Source organism: Sciurus carolinensis, chromosome 8 (assembly GCF_902686445.1).
Source record: "Sciurus carolinensis chromosome 8, mSciCar1.2, whole genome shotgun sequence".
In the NCBI taxonomy this organism is placed as follows: Eukaryota; Metazoa; Chordata; class Mammalia; order Rodentia; family Sciuridae; genus Sciurus; species Sciurus carolinensis.
Genome location: NC_062220.1, coordinates 68,409,407 through 68,430,746, shown reverse-complemented (window position 1 = coordinate 68,430,746; position 21,340 = coordinate 68,409,407). Strand labels below are relative to the sequence as shown.

At 38.8% G+C, this 21,340-nt stretch overlaps 1 protein-coding gene across 1 annotated transcript in view; it reads left to right on the top strand.

Annotated features, from left to right (window-relative positions):
* Nucleotides 1–410: 410 nt before the first annotated feature.
* Nucleotides 411–21,340, top strand: part of Slc26a3 (solute carrier family 26 member 3) — a 68,082-nt gene continuing 47,152 nt past the window's right edge. Inside the window, exon 1 of the mRNA XM_047560059.1 lies at nt 411–689. The gene's annotated coding sequence lies outside the window, so the exon portion shown is untranslated. The remainder of the gene's footprint in view (nt 690–21,340) is intronic.

Sequence of the window (21,340 nt, the reverse complement as noted above, 5' to 3'; positions counted from 1 at the left end):
AGTTGACTGGATACCAAAACGTTGTTCTGTGCTCACTCACTTGTGGCCTCACACAATCTCAGCTTCAGCAGAGCATCCTGCATCCCACCACCTCCCTCTGCACCTGTGCTTTCTACACTTCCTAGGCTGGGGCTGCCCTTCCCCCAGCTGCTCACCTGGGGGTTTCTTCTGATGCTGCCAGTGTCTACTTAAAGTCGCCTCTTTAAAGAGGCTCTTCCTGATTCTCCCAAGCTACATTAAGTGCCCATTGTTCTTCTCTGCCACTATGCCCTGTTGTTTGCTTCGCTGATCATGATCTTAACTTTTTATAATGTGTGTGCATGTGTGTGTGTGCATGCATGTTTATAGGCCTGCTTATTGTCTACACTGTCCTGGAGAGGGAAGCCCTGTGAAAGCAGACACCATTTTTGCCTTGCTTACCCCAGCAAAGTGCCTTGCCAAAGTAGGTGCTCAGTAAATGTTTACTGAACCAAGGAGACTAGAGGCCTTGCCTAGGGCAAGAAGATCAAATCAGCAGCAGCACAAGTTTACCCAGCATTGTGATTATCTTCAGAACCAACAATCGTCATTTATCCTCTAGTCACAGAGGTACAATGGTGTCTGCAGCATGTGGAGCGGCACTAAATCCACCCTGTGTAAAACAGAACGTCCGCAAGTGCATTTCTTCTCTGAGCTGAAAGACTTCTGGGGTAAGTTCATGGGATGTGGGTGGAACCAAACTGTCATTGTGCACCGCAGCATAATGGTGATCTGTTTATGTTCACAATATCTTTGCCCTATGTAATACCACACAAACACCTCTAAAATATGAAAGAATTGGTTTTGGTTAATATATTGCACACAACCTTCTCACAGTCAGTAATTGATTAATTAATAAGTTAAAGCTCTTCCTCATGAAAAATGTGATTAAAAATTAATTTCCTATGTAAACCACAGCCCAAGGCTCAAATATTGATTTCTTCTTTAATAATTACAGATCAAATGTTTACATCATAAGCTTATATATTAATTAGGTATTTATCCCTCTTCATCCAAATCTATGTAAGAGTCACCAAACTGGGTATTTCTCGCTCAAGATCCTCTTAAACATATGTCATTAATTTGTTGTAATGGAATTTTTATACCTGTTTTTCCCTCTTCCCGGAACAATCTTCCCTGGTGTCCTCATGGCTTTCTCTGCCTCCCTCAAGACTTGGCACATAGGCTGCTCTTAATAGATCCATTCCTGATCACCTAATTTAAAGGTCCATCATAGTTCTCCCTACCTGTATTTTTCTTTCCTGCTTTACTTTTATTCATAGCATTTATCTCCATCTGTCGCACTATAAGTGCAACTTATTTGTTTTGTTTATTTCACTAGAATCTAAGCTCAGGAGGACACATTTTTTTTTCACTCCTTTATTTACTATTGTATCTCCAGGACCTAGAACAGGGTTTGACACACAGCAGGAGAGCAATAAATATGTGTCAGATGAATATTATATAAATTAATGCAATTTCTTTGATCAACCACTGAATACTGAATTAATGAAAATAATCATAAATATCAGGTTCCTTCTAGACAGTGTACTGTTGTTTGCTGTTGCTGGCATGTTCATAGCTCAGGAGCCACAAGGATTTAAGGGGATCTGGGGGACTAACGTTGGATATTTATAACTCCTGAGCTGTGGTCACCCACTGGGTATTATTTGAAATTCTCAACACAAACCAAGCAAGTGTCAGGTAAAAGCAATCTGATAGAGAGATATTGTCTTAGTCTTCAGGACTCACTATTCCCATAGTGTCAGGCAAGTCACCTAATTCTCTGAACTTCAATTGCCTCACTGTAAAAGAGACAATTGACAGGACTTGCTCTGATCAGGCTGAAGTGTGGGTGAAATGAGAACACCCCACCCCCAACACACACACACTTTCCTACCACATTCTGTTTACCTTACTTTTTGGGCCAGGATGCAGAAATCTGATAATGTAACCATAACTAATGGGTTAATGTGCCTGGGTTTTAAAAAAAATTAAGGAAGTCCTTGACCTTATTCTGAAAAATAATTTCAGAAACACCATGAAAGTACAAATTTCAGCCAGGGTAGTTAATTCTTTGGAGAGCAATGTTCCTTTTGGAATACACTAAATTAGGCTTCTAAACGATCCTAGGAAAAATAATCGCAGGCCCTAGAGAATTATTGATTGCATTCTTTAAGTCCGCAAATGTCCTGAGCACCTACTATGTACCCGGCACTCCTTTAAAAAGTGGTTACACCCAATTACCTTTATCTAGCCTACACACACAGGCTTTCAAATGGGTCATGTCTAAAGATTTATAATTCATTATTGTCCTGCTACCGAATAGCAAAGCACAGAGCAACTAAAAGAGAAACTTCTTCCCCGCCCTCAATAAACCCTCAGTGTTGTCTCTAGAATGATAGGTGTCCTGTCTCCAGTCCTGAGCAATATCACTATTGTTCTTATACATTTGAAGATACAGTGATTAAATGTACTCACCAGCTTCGACATTCTTGTCCTCTGTGTCATGGTAAATTCACCTTTCCTCCTGGTTGTCTTCCTCTCTCTCTCCTATGTCTGTCTCTAGGTTGGCTGTACCAGGAGGGGTATGGTATGGTGCTGGTGGGAGTGCATTTTAAATCAGTATACACCGCCACACTGCACATCTGCTCAAATCTCCTAGAATTGTGAGGTGTTGGCTTCAGGGTTGGGTTTACTGCATTCTTGGCCAGTTCAGTTTGTACTTCATAAGGAATGTCCCTGATGTAGGTCTGTGATCATGTATCTTTGCCCTTTGTTAATGCTACACAGAATGGTTATGATTAAGATCTTCTAAGACTTTCATAGAAGAGGGTTAAAAAAAGAATCAACCATTAACTCCTCTCCATATGTCTAAGACTATGAGAGAATGAATGAATGAATGAATGAAAGAAATTGGGGGTGTGGGGAACAGGATCTTGCTATGTTGCCCAAGTTGGTCTCAAACTCATGGGCTCAGTCATTATCCTGCTTCAGATGCCAGAGTAGCTGGGACTACAAGTATGGGCCACTGCAAACAGCTAAGAAATATTTTTATAAATTGGAAAACTCACCCTCCATCTAGATTCTCTGGCTTATACCAAAACCAAAACCAAAACAAAAACATAATCTTGATATTTAGAGCTTCGAAATCCAAGTTCATTCATTCAACAAAAATTAATTGAGAGTGTCTTATGAACCTACAGATTAAAGAATGAATAAGACAGACAGGGTCTCTGCTTTCCCAGAACTTCTAATAAGGGATTCTGGCGACAAATAAAGAAAATAAGCAACAGATAATTTATTGTATATTTCAAAATAGTTAGAACAGAAGATTTTGAATGTTGCCAATACAAAGAAATGATAAATGTTTGAGGTGGGAGATACACTAATTACACTGATTTGATCATTGCACATTGTATACATGTCAAAATATCACATTGTGTGCCATAAATATGCAATTGTGTCAATGAAAAAATTCTAAATATCTTTAAAAAGGAAAGGAAACAAATTAACCTGAATTATGTTAAATGCTGAGAAAGGAAATGACATGGGGACGGTAAAAGAAAAACAAGAGGGGGCTAGGAATGTGGCTCAGTGGTAGAGCACACACCTGGAACATGGGAGGCACTGGGTTTGATCATCAGTACCACAAAAAAATAAAATAAAGGTATTGTGTCCACCTACAACTAATATATATTTTTAAAAAAGAAAAGAAAAGAAAAGAAAAACAAGAGGAGTGAATTTAAAATCAGGGAGTAGTGCAGGGAAGGCGTGAGAGACCAGGAGTTGGAAGTCAACCAGGCCAAGGGAAACTAGTGCAGAGCTTTGTGTTGAGGCTCTGAGATGAGAAGGAGGCCAGTGAGGCTGAAGCCCAGGGAGGTGGGCAGAATGGAAGGGGGTCTTGGCTGGAGGGGCCAAGGCAGGACCAGGCAAGGAGGCAGGCTCTTCAAACTCTACCCCACCCCCCAGCCCCCAGCACTACTGACTTCCTCCCAGGGCCTTTGGGCAGTGGAGAACACAGTGGATTATAGGTACCCTTTCTACCCCATTTCTCAGGGCAACATTGATCTTTTTCCTGCAAATGAAGTTCCCATGCTGACTCACTGATATGGCAAGAAAAATGAAAGGAATATAGGGTACAAGAAGCTGAAAAATGTACAAGAGGTACATCTTCTACAGAATTTTAAATTTTGTATAGGTGTATTAAAATAAGTGGGATTCATTATGTCATATTTTTACATACATATAACATAATTTGATCTCTCATTCCCTAGTACCTTCCCTTTCCCTTAAGAGGCATTTTTTGATATGTAAAGCTAAAGACTCAGTTCAATTCCAGTTAAAACCAATTTAAACCCAGTTAGAACAAAAATATACTACTGACTCCAGAGAGCAAATGCACTACCTACCCTGGCCTTACTATGTCACTACCTAGCACCCTTTTTCCCTTTCTATTCCCTCAGGCTCTTTCCACAGGCCAACAGGCATCTTTTTCTTTTTATTTTTCCACTGACTATATCCTATCTCTAAAGGTGGTGTCAGGAATAAATGTAGCATTGGTGTGGTTTATTGAAGTCAAGTTCCTAAGACGTTGCAGTACTTGCCCTGGTCACCTTGCTAAAGGATTCACCCAGTGAGAAGCAGAGCCAGATTTATGAGAGAGGCGATGCTTCCCTGGCTAAAATCTTCACCTACCAGTGAGTGGCAAAAACGTAGGAGGGACTGAATAGTAGGTCCACCATCGTCCTTACCATGGTTTTGGGTTGGCCAGTGTTCACAATTCTCCTCCCTGGAATTAATCTCTGGAAGATATTTGTCAGGATGCCTCATACCCTTGGGCTACTCAGGTTCCCACACAGGAGGTAAAAGAGACAGATGTTTAGTAATAAAGTTTTAATAGCACTTTCGAGACAATTGGCATGTGACCTTGATAGCAGTACAGGAAGGATAACCTAGCACACAGTCAACACTTAGAAAGATAGCAATATCATGGCAAAGCCCACGTGATTAACACCTTGCTGCATTTATGACTAACTCAATTTCTCCTGCACAATGGGAAAAGAGTTCATCCACTGCAGGTGGCCAGAAGGTTTTTGCCACAACCTACCTCCACAGCTACCTGGTATTTGACCCTCACCCTGAGCTTTTGAAAAGAATACCAATGGTTTATTGACTGCTTATCATGAGTCAGCTAACCACTTGATCTCCTTTAATCCCCACAGCAACTCTGTGAGGCAGATACTAGCTCCATCTCTATTTTAGAGATGAGGAAAGATAAAGCAAGGAAAAGGTGTGAAATAACAAATTCATACCCCTGAAAATTGTTGGAGGTGGAGTCAAATTACCAGTGGAGTCAAGTTCAAGTAGCTTGACTCCAAACCCCTGCACTCCTCACTCTTCATACTACTTAGTGTCATCTCCATTTACTGGCACCACAGGGGACCTGTCAGGTACCACGGTTTATTACAGCCACCCCCCTGCCCCAGAGTAGGGCAGTAGAAAGTAAGTATGACACCCCAGGAACTGAAAGGTAATCTGGAGACTGGGCGAAGAGGAGGGAGGTGCTTTTGTGCTTCCCTCATTGTGGGAGTGAAATCTGCATTCTCCCTATTGGTTCTTGGATGAATCTCCTTAGTGTTTATGCCTGCTGCATTTTTTACTTTTGGGTCAAAAGGGTTATAGTGGCTTTTTTCCCCCAACCATATAAGTGGTTTCATGCAGATAATAAATTGTGTGAAAAGGAACTAGTTGGGTGTATATGTGTGTGTGTTAAATATATGCGTCTCCATTAGTTAGGAAAGAAGCTAAAAGATTTGCTTCACTCTTTTATTCCATGTTCTGCACTCAGATCACACACAAAAAGATGAACATTGCAGTGGCTTTCCAGCTTCTGAGCTTTTACCAGCATTGACTTTCTGTCCTCTTTGACCTCTTTTGGATTACTGTTTTAATTAGCATGCCTTGGACATGCCAAGTTTACCTTCCAAAGAATGGTGAGTTTTTGAAGCTGTTGCAAAGAACAATTTGTAACTCCTCTTAAAATTGCTTTGGAAAAAAAAAAGAAAACAACCCATTAAAACTCCTCTCCCAGGTGGTGCTCCATCTGTTTGGCCCAGAGCCAAGTGAGACCAGGACATGTGTAGAGGATCAGAATGGCCTGGTCACTGTGGACTTGGAGCTGCCCTGACAAGCAAAGAGGAATTAAAGAAGTCATTCTTCTACATCACCTCCATCTAGGGCATCTGAGGAGTTGAGAGAAGGGAAAGGGAGTCACAGTCTGCGTGCAACTCCCCTAAGCCAGGCATTGTGCAAGGAGCTTTTACAAATATTTCCCAAGTTAATTGTTACAATTTTAGAGCTAATAGCTAACATTAAGCACACCGTTCCAAGTGCTTTACTCATTTAAGAACACGAAAACTCCATGAAAGATATTGTTATTTTCCTCAATTTAAAACATTAAGAAATGGGATCAGAGAGAGGTTAAGTAACTAGCAACTAAGGTCGTACAGCTGTTAAGTGGCAGGATTGCTGTTTAAAGGCCGCTCCAGAAAGAAGAATCTCAACCTCTGCGTATGTTATCTCTCAGGATGGGTAAAATGGAGCTCAGAGACTGTCCAGTCCAAGGTCTCAAAAGTAGGATGGACTGATCTAGGGCTCAGAGCCCAGTTTTGTCTGACATCACCATACTTGAATCCGACTGCACCTCACTGATGGAAGTAAGACTGCTGGGACTGTTTCTTTCCACCTTGAGGAAGAAATTCAGATAAAACCTCCTTTTCTGATTCTGTTCTTTCTTCTTCATTTCCCCCTTCCTCTTTTCCTCCCCCCATTTCTCTTCTCTTCCTCTTGTCTTTTCTTTCCATTCTTCCCTCTGCCTTGCTCATGCCTCAAGTTTGCCAGTAACACTCAGAACACAACAAGGACATAAGAAGTTAATGAGTTCCAAAGCTCATTAATTCAAGCAGACTTTTATATAGCTTCACAGAAAATGCCAATCTGAACAGAAGCCGTTAATAACTGGAAAGTGCTTATCTCGAGAAATGGTGATGAATTGGTCCAATTGTTGGACAAAGAGGCATTTCAATTTTAATTACGATCAGTCAATCGACAAGATCATTAAGTGTTCACTGGATTGATTGTTTAATAATTTGGTCAAGGGTTTGGTTACTGACGTGGTTGTTCAGATTAACCCAATTACAGTGTTATCCTTAGGCAGGATCCCAGGAAGCCAGCAATCACAAAAGTAGAGACTGCCAACAAAGTTCCTAGTTTATTGGCCTAAAGACAATAAGGTTTTTTCAAGACCCAAAATAAAGGAATTTACAAAAGCCATCAATACCTAAAAGATTCCAGGAAACTCTGTCTATAATCCTTGTGGTACACGACTCCACCTGTACATCTTCTATTTACCTTCTAGTGCTGTCCAGGGCTCTGCTCTATCCTTTTCTTTTATCTACCTGCCTCCTTGTTCACCATGATACCTTCAAATTCCCTCTCATGCTGATGATTCCCAGAACTGTTTCTCTAGAACACACTCTCAACGGATATTTCTAACCATCTTTCTGAAGTCTCTACTTGGCTCTCAGGCATCTTAAATTCAACCAGAACTAAATTCCTTGCCCTCCCCCCCCCACCCCCATCCCACAATTCTATTCATCATAATTCTCAGCCTTACAAATTTGAATTCTTGGTTTGTCCTTGAGTTCTCCCTCTCCTACATCCCAAGTTCCTTCAGTTTGTACTAAGGAGGTGTCTTCCTGTTAGCTCCATTCCCTTATCCCCACTGCCTCTGTTCATTGTCTCTAACAGGATTATATCATTGTTATTCCCTTGTAACAATGTATTTGTTTTCTCTTACAATCTCTTAAGGGCTTTTGTTTTTGTGGGCTGGGGCTTGAACTGAGGGCCTTGTGCATGCCAGGCAAACATACTACCAACTGAGCCATATCCCCAGCCCTTACTTATGGGTGAGAATTGAGTCTCATTCATCTTTAGATGCCATAGTAGCAGAACTGAACTGGTTTCTGGCGCTTTAGTTCACTATTCATATTGCTGCAGAAATTCACTTTCTACAAATCAAACATCCCTTTTTTCTATGAGTCTCCTATTACTTACAGAATAAAGGCTAAGCACATTACCATGCCAAGGCCTTTCACAATCTATCCACAGAGTTTCTTTATCTACCTCCTGTTCCTACCATTCTTTTTCATCTACCTGAATTCCCAACTGAACCCAGATACTCTGTTTCCCTGAACACACCATGCTCTATGTGTTCCCATATCTTTACTTTTGCTGCTGCTCCTACAGGAATGATCTCCCTGTGCATCCACTCCAAAGCTGCCTGGAAGATGGTTGCTTATCTTTTAAAACCCAGCTCTGTGGTCCATCCTTCCCAGACACCTCCCAGGCAGCTCTTCCCTCTGCAACCATCTATCACCTTGATTCTTTTCTCCATGTTGATGTGTCTTGCAAAGATTTATTTACTTGTTTCACTGTTTGCATTAGTTTCCTCTGGTTGCTGTAATAAGTTAACCACAGACTGGCTAGTTTGAAATAATAGTTAATTTTTTCACAGTTCTAAAGACTAGAAGTCTGAAATCAATATCATAGGTTAAAATAAAGGTGTCAACAGGACCATACTCCCTCCAGAAACTGTAGCTGAGAGTGAGTTTCCTGTCTCTTCCAGCTTCTGGTGACTATTAGAGTTCCTTGGCTTATGACCACTTTACTTCAGTCTCTGCCTCCATCATTACATAGTGTGTGTGCACGTGCGTGTGTGTGTGTGTGTGTGTGTGTGTGTGAAGTCTCCCTCTACCTCCCTCTTATAAGGATGCATGTGACAGCATTTAGGTTCCACACGGGTAATCCAGTATAATCTCCCCACCTCAAGATCCTTAATCACATTTGCAAGAGTTTCTTTCCAAATAAGGATAACATTTACAGTTTATAGGGAGGATTAAAATCTGGTATTTGGGGGACCACCATTTAGTCCCTACACTGTCCCACCTGGAACTTCCTTAAAAGCAGGGATTGTGTCTTACTCATTGTTTATTCCAGCACTGAGCACTAATAGGCATTCAACAAATGTTTAATGACTGGAGAATAAATGAACTAAACTCTTGTCCTGAAAGGATTGATAAGACAATAACATTCAAAGAGCATTACTCATCATTATTCATTATTCATCCAATGAGTCTTTATTGATCATTTCTATGTACTAGATACTGCACGAGGCACAAGAAGCACATAGTTAACAACACAAAATCGTCATGGCATTTAAAAGGAACACTCATAAATAAATATATGATCACACTGTATATTAAGTATTGGGACAGAAAAGTGCAAGGATCAGTGAGAGAAAGTAAGGGGTGGAGATCAGTGAAGGCCTCTTCGTGGAAGCCTCGCAATAAGCCAAGAACTGAAGGATGAATACCAGCTAAGCGGAGGTGAGCAGGCGATTATTCCAGGCAAGGAAAACACCATATGCACAGGCTTTAAAGAAGTAAAGAGCTTGCTGAGTTCAAGAAACAGGAGTCTGGAAGGTAACAACCTGAGGGGGCTAGTGACTGGTGAGGGGACTTGTGGGGCAGAGCACATAGGCTTTGGGATCATGTTATAGATTTTGATTTTGAGTTTAGGGTTGAAACAACAGGAATTTAAGGTCAGTGAGTGATGTGACCAGATTTGCAATTACAGAAGATGCCTCTGGCTGCTCATTTGAGGAGTGGTAGGAGAGGTCAAGGGAAGAAGGAGGAGACCTGTTAGGAGGCCATTGCCAGAGTTCAGATGAGAGCTGATGGGAGGCTTGGACTAACATGGTAGCAGCTGACAGGGAAAGAGGGGCACTTGGGGAGGAGAATGGATAGGCCCATGCTTAATCAGAAATACCTTCTTTTTTAAGTATTAAATTATTTTTAAAGTTCACATGTCCATCTAGTCTGGTCTGAGCAGTAAAAGTACAAAAGTCAAAGAAATATGTATCTATGATGGTTTGACTTTCAACAAGATCTGTCAGTGGGGCAAGAGTAGTCTTTTCAGCAAACAGTGCTGGAACAACTAGTTTTTGACAAGGAAGAGAATGAAGCTGGACCTCTACTTTTTATTGCACACTAAATTTACTCAAAATAAATTAAAGATTTAAAGCTAAGCTAAGAATAAAACTCTTAGAAGAAAACACAGGGATAAATCTTCATAACCTTGAATTTGGCAATGAATTCTTAGATATAGAATCAAAGGCATAAGAAGCAAAAGAAAAAAATAGAGAATTTCATCAAAATTAAAAATGTTTATGCATCCAGAGTACTATTAAGAGAGGGGAAAGGCAGCCTGCCGAACTAGAGAAAGCATAACTGATAAGGGCCTAAGAGCCAGGATATGGAAATACCTCTTATAATAAAAAACAAAAGATGAACAACTCACTTAAAAAGAGGCAAAGGACTTGAACAGATATTTATCTAGAGAAAATAAGCAAATGAAAAGAAAAGTTGGCGACGTCATTAGTTTAGGGAAATGTGCATTAGAATCACGATGAGATACCACTCCATACATACCAGGATGGTCATAATGATTTTTTTTAAAAAAGAAAATAATAAGTATCAACAAAGATGTGGAGAAACTGGAACACTTGCTCATTGCTGGTGGGAATGTAAAATGGTATAGTCACTCTATAAAACAGTTTAGCAGTTCCTGGAAAAGTTCAACAGAATTGCTTATATAACTCTGCAATTCTGGACATAGGTGTATATCCAAAAGAACTGGAAATAAATATTCAAACAAATACTGGCACACAAGTGTTCATAGCAGCACTAGTCACAATGGTCAAAAGGTGGAAACCACTCAAGATCCATCAAATGATGAATGGATAAATAAATTGTGGCATATTTACAATGGAATATTATTCAGACATAAAAAGGAATGAAGTCTGGTACCTGCCATTTCCTTCTCTGCTAAGAGAAGAAAGCCAAACACAAAAGCTCAAGTATTGAATAATTTCAATTGAATGAGATCTCTGGAATAGGTAGATCCATGGAGACAGGAATCACATTAATGATTTCAAGGAGCTGGGGGAAGGGCAAAGGGAGAGAAACCATTTAATGGGTATAGAATCTCCTTTGGTTGAATGAAAATGCTTCAGAATTAGATAGAAGTGATGGCTTCAAGTTTATAAATGTACTAGATGCTACTGGATTTATGCTTTGAAAGAGTTAATTTTATGTTTTCTGAATTTCATCCCAAATAAATGTTTTAAGTCAATGGAGTAGACTTTTGAGTAGAATCAGATCAAAGAGATAGTCATGCCAGCTCCTTCCTTTCTCATTTTGTAAAGAAAACAAGTTTGATCCTCTGGGCATTTGAGATCAGTGGTGGGACCCAAGGAAGTGCTATGTTTTATAGCTGGCAAAAGGATCTTTGTGTAATGTTTTGTTTTGGGAACCCAAATTACTTATTTTACTGAAAAACAATGACATCATAAAATGAGACATGAGTGCTCTCAGAAGACACTGGTACATATAAATATTTGTTGACTGGACAAAGAATGAGACCATAATATCCCAAATTGGTAGGAGGTGGGGTGACAGGAGAGGAGAAATTTGTCCAGTTTTAATACCAAATACTCTAAAGTTGTATTGCTTCAGGGATTAAGGGGACTAGAAGGAATAGAGATCAACATAGAAGTGGGTAGAGCATTAAAGACAGATGCTTGCTTATTTCCAATTCTATATTTTTTTCAACTGTCAAAATTAGATCTACCTCAGCAAATTATAGGCCACAACAAGAATGCATCGAGTATTCCAGAGCCTGGGCCAAGATTCTATTTCTAAGAAACTCATTCCCAAATGACTTCATTGCATTCACCAAAAAAATACAGTCCACCAAAAGCACAAGTCGCCAATCTAATTTCAAGGAAAATATCAGACAAATCCCAACTGAAGGACATTCAACAAAATTCCTGACCAACACTCCTCAAAACTTTTAAAGTCATTGCAAAGGTCAGTTTTATATTTCCACTTGGCTGAGCTATAGTACCCAGGTATTTAATCCAATACTAACATAGATGTTACTGTGAAGGTATTCTGTAGATATGGTTAGCATCTATTATAGGTTGACTCTAATAAAAGGAAATTACCTTAAACATGTGGGTGGAGGCTCATTCAATCAGTTGAAAGTCTTGCAAGCAAAACCTGAGGTCTCCCAAGAAAGAAGAAATGCCGTCTCAATACATTAGCATTAACTATTGTCAGTTTTTGGTCTGTCCCATAGACGTCAAACTCAGGACCTGCAAAATCCACTCCTGCCTGACTTGTCAGCTGCCAACCTGCCCCACAATCATGTCAATCACTTCCTAAATAAACAAATAAAGATGGGTATATGGATAGATAGAGTCTTCTGTTGGTTCTTTATCTCAGGAGAAATCGACCAATACAGTCATCAAAAACAAGAAAAATCTGAGAAAGCATAACAACTGAGAAGATCCTCAAGGGACAAGAAAACTAAATGTACTCTGGCATCCCAAATGGGATCCTGGGAAGAAAAGGACATTAAGTAAATTATCTTCATAATTTGAAGAGAAATGAACTTCTGAAAACCTGAAGATAATATGAACTTTGATTAATAATAATGTATCAACATTATTGATTAATTGAAATAGTAATCTATAATAATTTGAGATGTAGTGGGGGAACTATGTGCATATGGGAAGTCTCCACTTTTTTGCAATTTTTTTAAAATTTATTTTTATTGTAAACAAATGGGATACATGTTGTTTCTGTTTGTACATGAAGTAAAGACATACCATTTGTGTAATCATATATCTACACAGGGTAATGGTGTTTGATTCATTCTGTTATTTTTTCCTTCCCCCCATCCCTCCCACCCCTCTTTTCCCTCTATAAAGTCCCTCCTTCCTCCATTCTTGCCCCCCTCTCACCCCCCTTTATGTGTCATCATCCACTTATCAGTGAGATCATTTGTCCTTTGGTTTTTTGAGATTGGCTTATCTCACTTAGCAAGATATTCTCCAGTTTCATCCATTTGCCTGCAAATGCCATAATTTTATTATTCTTTATAGCTGAGTAATATTCCATTGTATATATATATATATACCACAGTTTCTTTATCCATTCATCAATTGAAGGATATCTAGGTTGGTTCCACAGTCTGGCTATTGTGAATTGAGCAGCTATGAACATTGTTGAGGCTGTATCTCTGTAGTATGCTGATTTTAAGTCCTTTGGGTATAGGCCAAGGAGTGGGATAGCTGGGTCAAATGGTGGTTCTAGTCCAAGTTTTCTGAGGAATCTCCACACTGCTTTCCAGATTGGCTGCACTACTTTGCAACCCCACCAGCAATGTATGAGTGTACCTTTTTCCCCACATCCTTGCCAACACCTGTTGTTGCTTGTATTCTTGATAATCGCCATTCTAATTGGGGTGAGAAGGAATCTTAAGGTAGTTTTGATTTGCATTTCTCTTATTACTAGAGATGTTGAACATTTTTTCATATATCTGTTGATTGCTTGTAGATCTTCTTCTGTGAAGTGTCTGTTCATTTTCTTAGCCCATTTGTTGATTGGATTATTTGTATTCTTGGTGAGTTTTTTGAGTTCTTTATATATTCTGGAAATTAGTGCTTTATCTGAAGTATGAGTGGCAAAGATTTTCTCCCACTCTGTAGGTTCTCTCTTCACATTGCTGATAGTTTCCTTTGCTGAGAGAAAGCTTTTTAGTTTGAATCTATCCCAGTTGCAATTTTTCTGTAAACCTAAAACTGTTTGAAATTTTTAAAAATTAAGTAGGTATTTTTTTTCCCCTTTCCAAGGAACCAAAGTGAAGTTTGCATTCAAATGTGCCTTCCAGGGCTGGGGATATAGCTCAGTTGGTAGAGTGTTTGCCTCGCAAGCCCAAGGCCCTGGGTTCAATCCCCGTACCACAAAAAAAAAAAAAAAAAAAGTGCCTTCCATAGGGCTATAGCTATTTCACATTCAACAAAAAGTAATAAATATATATATTAAATTATGTATAATTAAATATTAACATATAAACATAAACCAGGGATTATTGTAATATTTATACCATTTAGCGACCATTGAATCAAAGTGACAAGAAAAATCCAGAAAACACCTTCACTAAACATTTTTGAGTTTGTGTCCCAGAGAAGGACCTCTTCTCTTTATGTCTATTTTTTCCATGATTCCTTATTTTGGCTTTGGCCTGACACAGAATGAGTGATCAAATAAATCTGAAAGGCACTGTAATTTTGAACAAGGTGAAACTGAAATATTAGTGTTCATACATAACTTCATTGGAACACAGTCTAGCTCATACATTTACATGTTCTCTATGGCTGCTTTGGGCTATAGCAGTAGACTTATGTAGTTGCAACAGAAAGTGTATGGCCTACAAAGCCTAAAATATTTATCTGACCTGTACAAAAGTGTGTGAGTCCTACAATTGGTTGTAGTCCATATTACCTCCTTATAAGTATACATTTGTGTATCTAAAATACTTTTCTTAGAACTGCAAAATATGTCTGTGTTACCAAACCTTGATTGTAAGCCTGTTTTCCACAGACCTTTCCTTCCAAAGATCATTAAGAGAAGAAATGGGAAGGAGACTTTCTGTGTTATCTAGACCTCTCTTGTATGAAAGTCACTAAACAACTTGAGAAATCTGTAGGTTAAATCATGTAAAAATCTGAGTTGTCCATTGAAGGCCCCACAATGTTAATACTGCCTTGACATTATCTGCAGGGTGCTTCTACATACAAATTATAGCAGCCTTCATATTTGTCAGTCAAACTAGTATTAGACAATAAATAATGCTATTTGGTCCTGCTCCCTTCCTTTCTTCTTTTCTTCTTTCCTTCCATCCTTCCTTCATTTTTTCTTTCCTTTCTTCTTTCTTCTCTCTTTCTCTTCCTTTTCAATTTAGCTTCTCCAGAGAGGAAAATGACCACCTCCACCTAATAAAAGTGAACTTGAAAAAAACCCGAAATTTTATTTTTCACAGTCTATTAAAATTGGAAGAAACTGTTTAGGAAGCAAAATGCTCATTGAGTGGTTCAGCAAATCAATGAGTAACATTTCCCCACGAAACCAACTAATTTCAGCTTAATGCTGAGCAAAGACTAAATGGCTAATTTTCCAGAACAGTATGTTTGGAGTCATCAGCATATGTATTTACATTGCAAGTGTTATACCAGGTGAGTATGTAAATGAGATTGGCAGGCATGTAATAAAACAGATATGTTAACAATATAATAATTAACATTTACAGAATACCTACTATGGACTGAGAACTCTGCTGTGATTTATGTACATTACCTCATATTACCTTCGCAACAAAGCTGTAAGGTGGATACTATTGTTTTCTGCGTTACAGATGGAGAAGCTAATGCTTAGTGAAGTTAACCTGTCAGGGCACACAGCTAATGGGTAGCAGAACCAGGGTTCTCAGCTAGTTTTGCCCATGTTATGAGGTCACCTTATCAAATGTATTGGTGTGCCTCTTTTTTTCTATGTATATATTATCGTGTTGCTTCATTTTTTTCTCTCAGATGAATACAACCATCTCCCTAAAGTACCTAAGGCATAATGAGGATTTGAATGAGCTGGAGATGGGGAGAGGTATGAGCTCAGGTTTGTTACAATGGGAAGGCAAAAGAGAGAGAGAGTTAATATTCAGCTTCTGACATCTAAAAGCAGATTCTCAATTCCTTAGCAAGGCAATAGGCTTGAAAGTCAAGCTCTGTCAACAGAGAAAGGGATTTTTCTAAATTCTCTTATCTCCTCTGTTACCGTGTCTGGGAAAGTTGTTGAGTGACTTTCATACAGAAGAGGTCTAGCTAACACAGAAAAGCTACCACCATCCCTTCCTCCTCTCAGTGGTCTAAGGAAAGAAAGGTAGAGTTAGACATCACGCAGGCGTACATGTTGAAATCTTCCCTTTCTGTGCCAATGCCCTTGAGAGAAGAGGAGTTGTAGATCAGGTGAAGAGAAAGCCTAAGTCTGAGAGGCTTCTGCTCTGCTTTTTGTGAAGGACTCTAGGAAGGAACCACTGTGTGAACTGTCCTGTACCAACATGGAGGCAGCCAGGTGGAAGTAAATTCAGATTGTAGGATGGTTAGGCAGGAGGAGAGCCTTACTTTAGTTCTCCTAAGTGATATCAGTCCCCCTTGGGATATTAGACACCGGGGCATCCACTATGGATGAGAATATAGAATCTACCTAAGGAATCTGCGAGAAGCTTTTGTCTCCAATGTGTCCTCAGGCTCTGTGAAGGTCAAGATAGGGCTGAGGCATTAAGAAGAAAAGAGCAACCTAGCCAAGCCAAGTGAGAAGCCCACTCTCCCTCCTCTGTCACCAACACCAGCAAAATACCAGGGGACTGGTCTAGTCACCCTTGGCAGCTGCCAGTCCAGGATGTGGCTCTTAGGACTTCATCATCCTCCCCAACAGGCAATCACATCACTCCCCTCCCCACCCAGGCCCCCAAACGTGTAGTAACATCTGGAAGAGAGGGGCCCAAAATCCGACAGATTGAGCATTGTCTCCAAAGAAACAGAATATTTAACTCTAAAGAGAATACTTCAATTGACTGAAATTAGACTGGGTTATTAAATTAAAGTACATTTTCTCCCACTGAAAAATGGGGAATTATAAAGGATATCATATAAATAAAAATCTTCATGTCCTCGGTGAGAATCTTTGGTCAAAATCTGAGCACAGTGTAAGTGATGTAATCACAAAGTCTGTGCTCTAGCCATGAATTCTAATGCCAGTGCAGGCTAATGATGCGACTTGGGTCAAAATCTTGAACTTTAAACATTTAAACATTCCTCAAGCACATTTTTTAATTGAAGTGGTGACAGAAGGTATAAAAAAACAATAATAATGGGACTGGGGTTGTGGCTCAGTGGTAGAATGCTTGCCTAGCACGAGTGAGACCCTGAGTTAGATCCTTAGCACCACAGAAAAATAAAAATAATAATAATAATAATGATTTTCTCATTGGATGGTTGTGAGAATTAAGTGCTGAGAAGACAGCCTGGCAAGAGCTTTGTGGCATCATCATTATTATTTTATATGGCAAATATAATAATAATTGACTTGCTGACACATGTTCCTTTCCTACTAGGTAGCAGTCATGTAGTTTAAATGGTATTGAGCCACCCGCAGCTTCACACATGGGTCCTAATTATTAATCTCTCAGATTACCAATCTATCCCCTTGCTACAGTGATTAGTACAGAGTGGGCACAAATCATAAATTGGCTTGACTGGAGTAAAAGCTGGCCCTTCTGTTTTAATGTTTTGTGGGAAAAAGCTCTCTATGTTGTGTGGTCAGTAAAACTATGATACAAAACTGCTGAGGACAATTTTGCTACTGTATTACTTAGGCTGAATTAGCACTTCTCAAATTTTCTGGACTGAGGATCATTTTATACCCTTAAAACATTTTGAGGGCCACAAAGGATCTTGTGCTTTATAGTTTTCAAAATTTACTGCATTAAAAATTAAAATTGATAATTTCTAAATTATTACTTTATTTAAAATAACAATAGTAAACAGGTTAACAAATAATAAAGTTTTAACTTTTTAAAAAATACTTAGGTTTCCAAAATGAAAGATAAAAATGAGAAAAGTAGATTTTTTACATGTTTTGCAAATCCATTTAATAACTGGTTTAATAGAAGACGATAAGATTCTCACATCTCATGCAAGAGGCTGGCTTTGAACTCATGATCCTCCTGCCTCAGTCTCCCAAGCTGCAGGGATTAGAGGCGTGTGCCACTGCACCCAGCTCAATCTGTTGATATAATATATCACATAGCCTTTGGAAAACTCCCCTGTATGCCTAAAAGAGAATGAGAGTGAAAACGACAAATAACATCCAAATATTTGTACTAGTTTCCTATTGTTGCTGCAACAAAGTTGCACAAACCTGACAGCATAAAACAACATAAATTTATAATCTTACACTTCTGAAGGTCAGAAGTCCAAAATTGGTCTCACTGTGCTGAAGTCAAGGTTTTGGTAGGAATGGTTCCCTCTAGAGGGAACCATATAGAGTCCTTTCCTTGACCTTGTTCAACTAATGGAGGCTGCCACTTTCCTTCACTTGTAGCGCCCTCCTCTGTCTCCAAAGCCGCCAATGTAGTATTATCATAGCTTCTTTTCTAATTCTACTCTCATTTCTCTCTTGTAAGGATCCTGTAATTTAATTAAATCTACTCAGGTAATCCAAGGATATATCTTCCCATCTCAAGATCCTTAACTTAATCACATTTGCAAAGTCCCCTTTATCACATAAAGTAACATATTCACTGGTTCCAGGAATTAGGGTGTGGACATCTTTAGGGGGCCATTATTCAGGCTACCACATCATTATTATAAAATAGTCTTGACCTCAGGAACTCCAGGGGTCCTACTTTTATGCTACAGAGACCTAAAAGAGCAGGGGTTTACACAAAATGAGTACCTCTTTTTTGTATTGCAAATGAGGCATAAGCCTTTAAAGGTTGTTACAGCTGTTCAACAATGTCAAGGATCCAGAATCCTTTAACTTTTGATATACCTTAATCTCTAGAGTCCAGATGATTTTGCCTTCAAAGGTGTCACCATCTATATGGTTCAAGGTGACTTATAACCATGTCCAAATTCTATACAGCAGGAAGGAGGAAATATAGAAGGAGAGCACTCTCCCTCCCTGCCTTCTGTACATATCCTATAAACCAGACCTGGTCATGAGGTCATGCCCAGCTTCAAGGGGGTTTGGAAAGGTAGCCATTAACTGACAGATAATGGATCCAGCTACAATTTCTACTGGAATCAATGAATAGTTTCTATCTCAGTTCTTAGGAGGAAAATCCAAGCGGGTGATGGAGATTACAAAGAACAGAGAGCCAAGAAATTCTCAAAAGAAATGAAGGCAACTCAAGCCTTCTTTGAAGCCTACATTTGAACTTTCCAGTTGCATAAGACATTACTTTTTCCTTATGTTAAAACCTATTTGATTTGGAGTTTTAGTTATTTGCAGCCAAAACTATCTGCCTCAGTAACTATCCAGTATTTTCCCAAAGGGAAAGAAGAAATGCAGGACATGATAGAATTGTGGAAAATGTTGAGGTGAAGGCATATTTTAGGTAGTTAACCAGTGCTGATAGATGGATGATAGAAGGCCAATCACAGCAGGCTTGTTAAGAAAATTGTAGAACAGATGCTGATTTCTGTTATATGAGCCAGAGATCTTGCAAAGATATTCCTGAAGTGCACAATAAATATGGGAATGTCTGATTCACATTCTTTGTTGTCAAAATGATTCCCTTTACAGACACAAGAAAAAAAATCTAAAAATAATCTAAGAACTATAATATCAGGAAATGAGTTTTTTCAATTCAACAGGAAAGAAAAATAGGGACAAGAAGAAACCCTACTATTATAAAAGGTCAAACACCACAGGGGTCTTCATTGCTGAACCCAGTCTCACTTAATGTCTGAATAACATGGTCTGAAACAGTAATCTTTATTTATGACAATGTTGTTTTGGAAAGTGAAAGGACAAGCCACTAAGACTGAACCTGTTTTGTAGTTTTCTCAGGGTTATATAGTTATGCAAAGTAGAAGATGAAATTTGACATTGATAACAAATTTAAATTAAGTGTATAAGATAATGAAATTTTCAGATAACCATTTTCAGTCTAAAGGGATGTAGAATTCACAATAGCCTGTCCTGATTTTGACTGCCTTTTCTTGCTGGGTTAACCTTACTGGTGTCATATTGAAGTATTGTTGAATGTTTAGAACAAAAGAGAAAAGCCAGTGGGAACTCAGTTTCTAATTTTTTAAAACAGCAATGCAGTGTGACTGCAAGTACTAAAAAGTCAATAATTAATTAGCATTAATAAATTTTGTCAAGAGAATTCTCTTTTCAATAAAGGGAGTTATCTTTTGCTCCTTTTCATGCCCAGTTGCCCATGATTTATGTGTTTCTCCCTCTGTTTCTAAAATTTTAATTACTTAGTAAAGAATAAAGTTCACAGTACCTGTCTATTCAGTCTCTTGATAATGAATTCAACAAAACATCCAAAGATTATAAATAGCGGGACAAGTAGTCCTTAAACTCACAATGGATTACATTCTCAAAAAGATATAATAAATCAAAAGATTAAGAGTTAAATCTGATTTTCTAATAGGAATGATGCCGCAATAGCAGGGTTATGTTTGTAGCCAAATGTCAGCTCCCATAATTTTTTTTAAATGACCATAGTATTCCATTCAATCAGTTCTACATTGTCAAGAAACCAGACAATAATATACATTTTAATGCATACAGGAATCAATTACCAATTCAGGCCAATAACCAAGTATAGGAACTGAACTTATTTAAGAGAGTCTGTGGGGAATGTTGATAAGATAAGAATAGAGGCTCTGAGGAAACAGCTGGTCACTCCAAGAAATGATTATACCTCGGGCTCAGGAGGCAGAGTGGTGCCTGGGAAATTACCTATGTACGGAAGAAAGAGGAGCCCTGAAAGACCAGAGCCGTGGAGGGAAGGTAAGATCATGGTTCAATCTTGAACATGAATTGGGAGGACCCGAGGGCAGCCCATGTGCAGAGGAGAGAGCCCAGAGGCCTAAGTGCCTGGCTGTACCAAGTGGTATTTCTTCTGCTCAGAGTGGAAAGAGCAGTGCCTCCTTCTTCTATTAGCATGTCTAGAAAATCAATTTCTGCATCATCCACCAAAACCATTTAAAAATAAAAGATTAGTGCTATTTAAAAAGCTCAAATAGATTATTATACTGTTTTCATCTAAGTCTACTGAAGCAACCAAAAATTTCATCTCAACTGACTTTTGATCAGCTTGTTTGTTAATAAGTAAAATTGGGGTGATAGGTGGGGAATTTCATTTTTATCCTGTCTTTCCATAACATTTATATTTTTACAATGAAAAAACTAAAATTTATTATTTGTTCATGTAACTTTTGTTCCATAAGGATTTTTTTTTCCATTTTGAAAATGAATATGGAAAGGACAGTAGAGAAATGGATTGACTTGAGTCAAATTAAGGGAAAGAAAAGAAAATGAAATAGAATGTTAGAACTAATTGATGCAAAATCTTGAGTGTTGACAGAGAAGTCAGGGCTTCCCCTACTTACCCATTGGTTTCTACTCAAATTAGAGTCATGAGTGTTTCAAGAACACTCACAGATTGAAAAGGAAGGGGTGTGACTTAAGAAAACTTTACTCCAGGAGTAGCCCAGAACTCTGCTTGTACAAGTCCACAGTGTCACAATGCCGTCAGGTACTGCTATACTTGT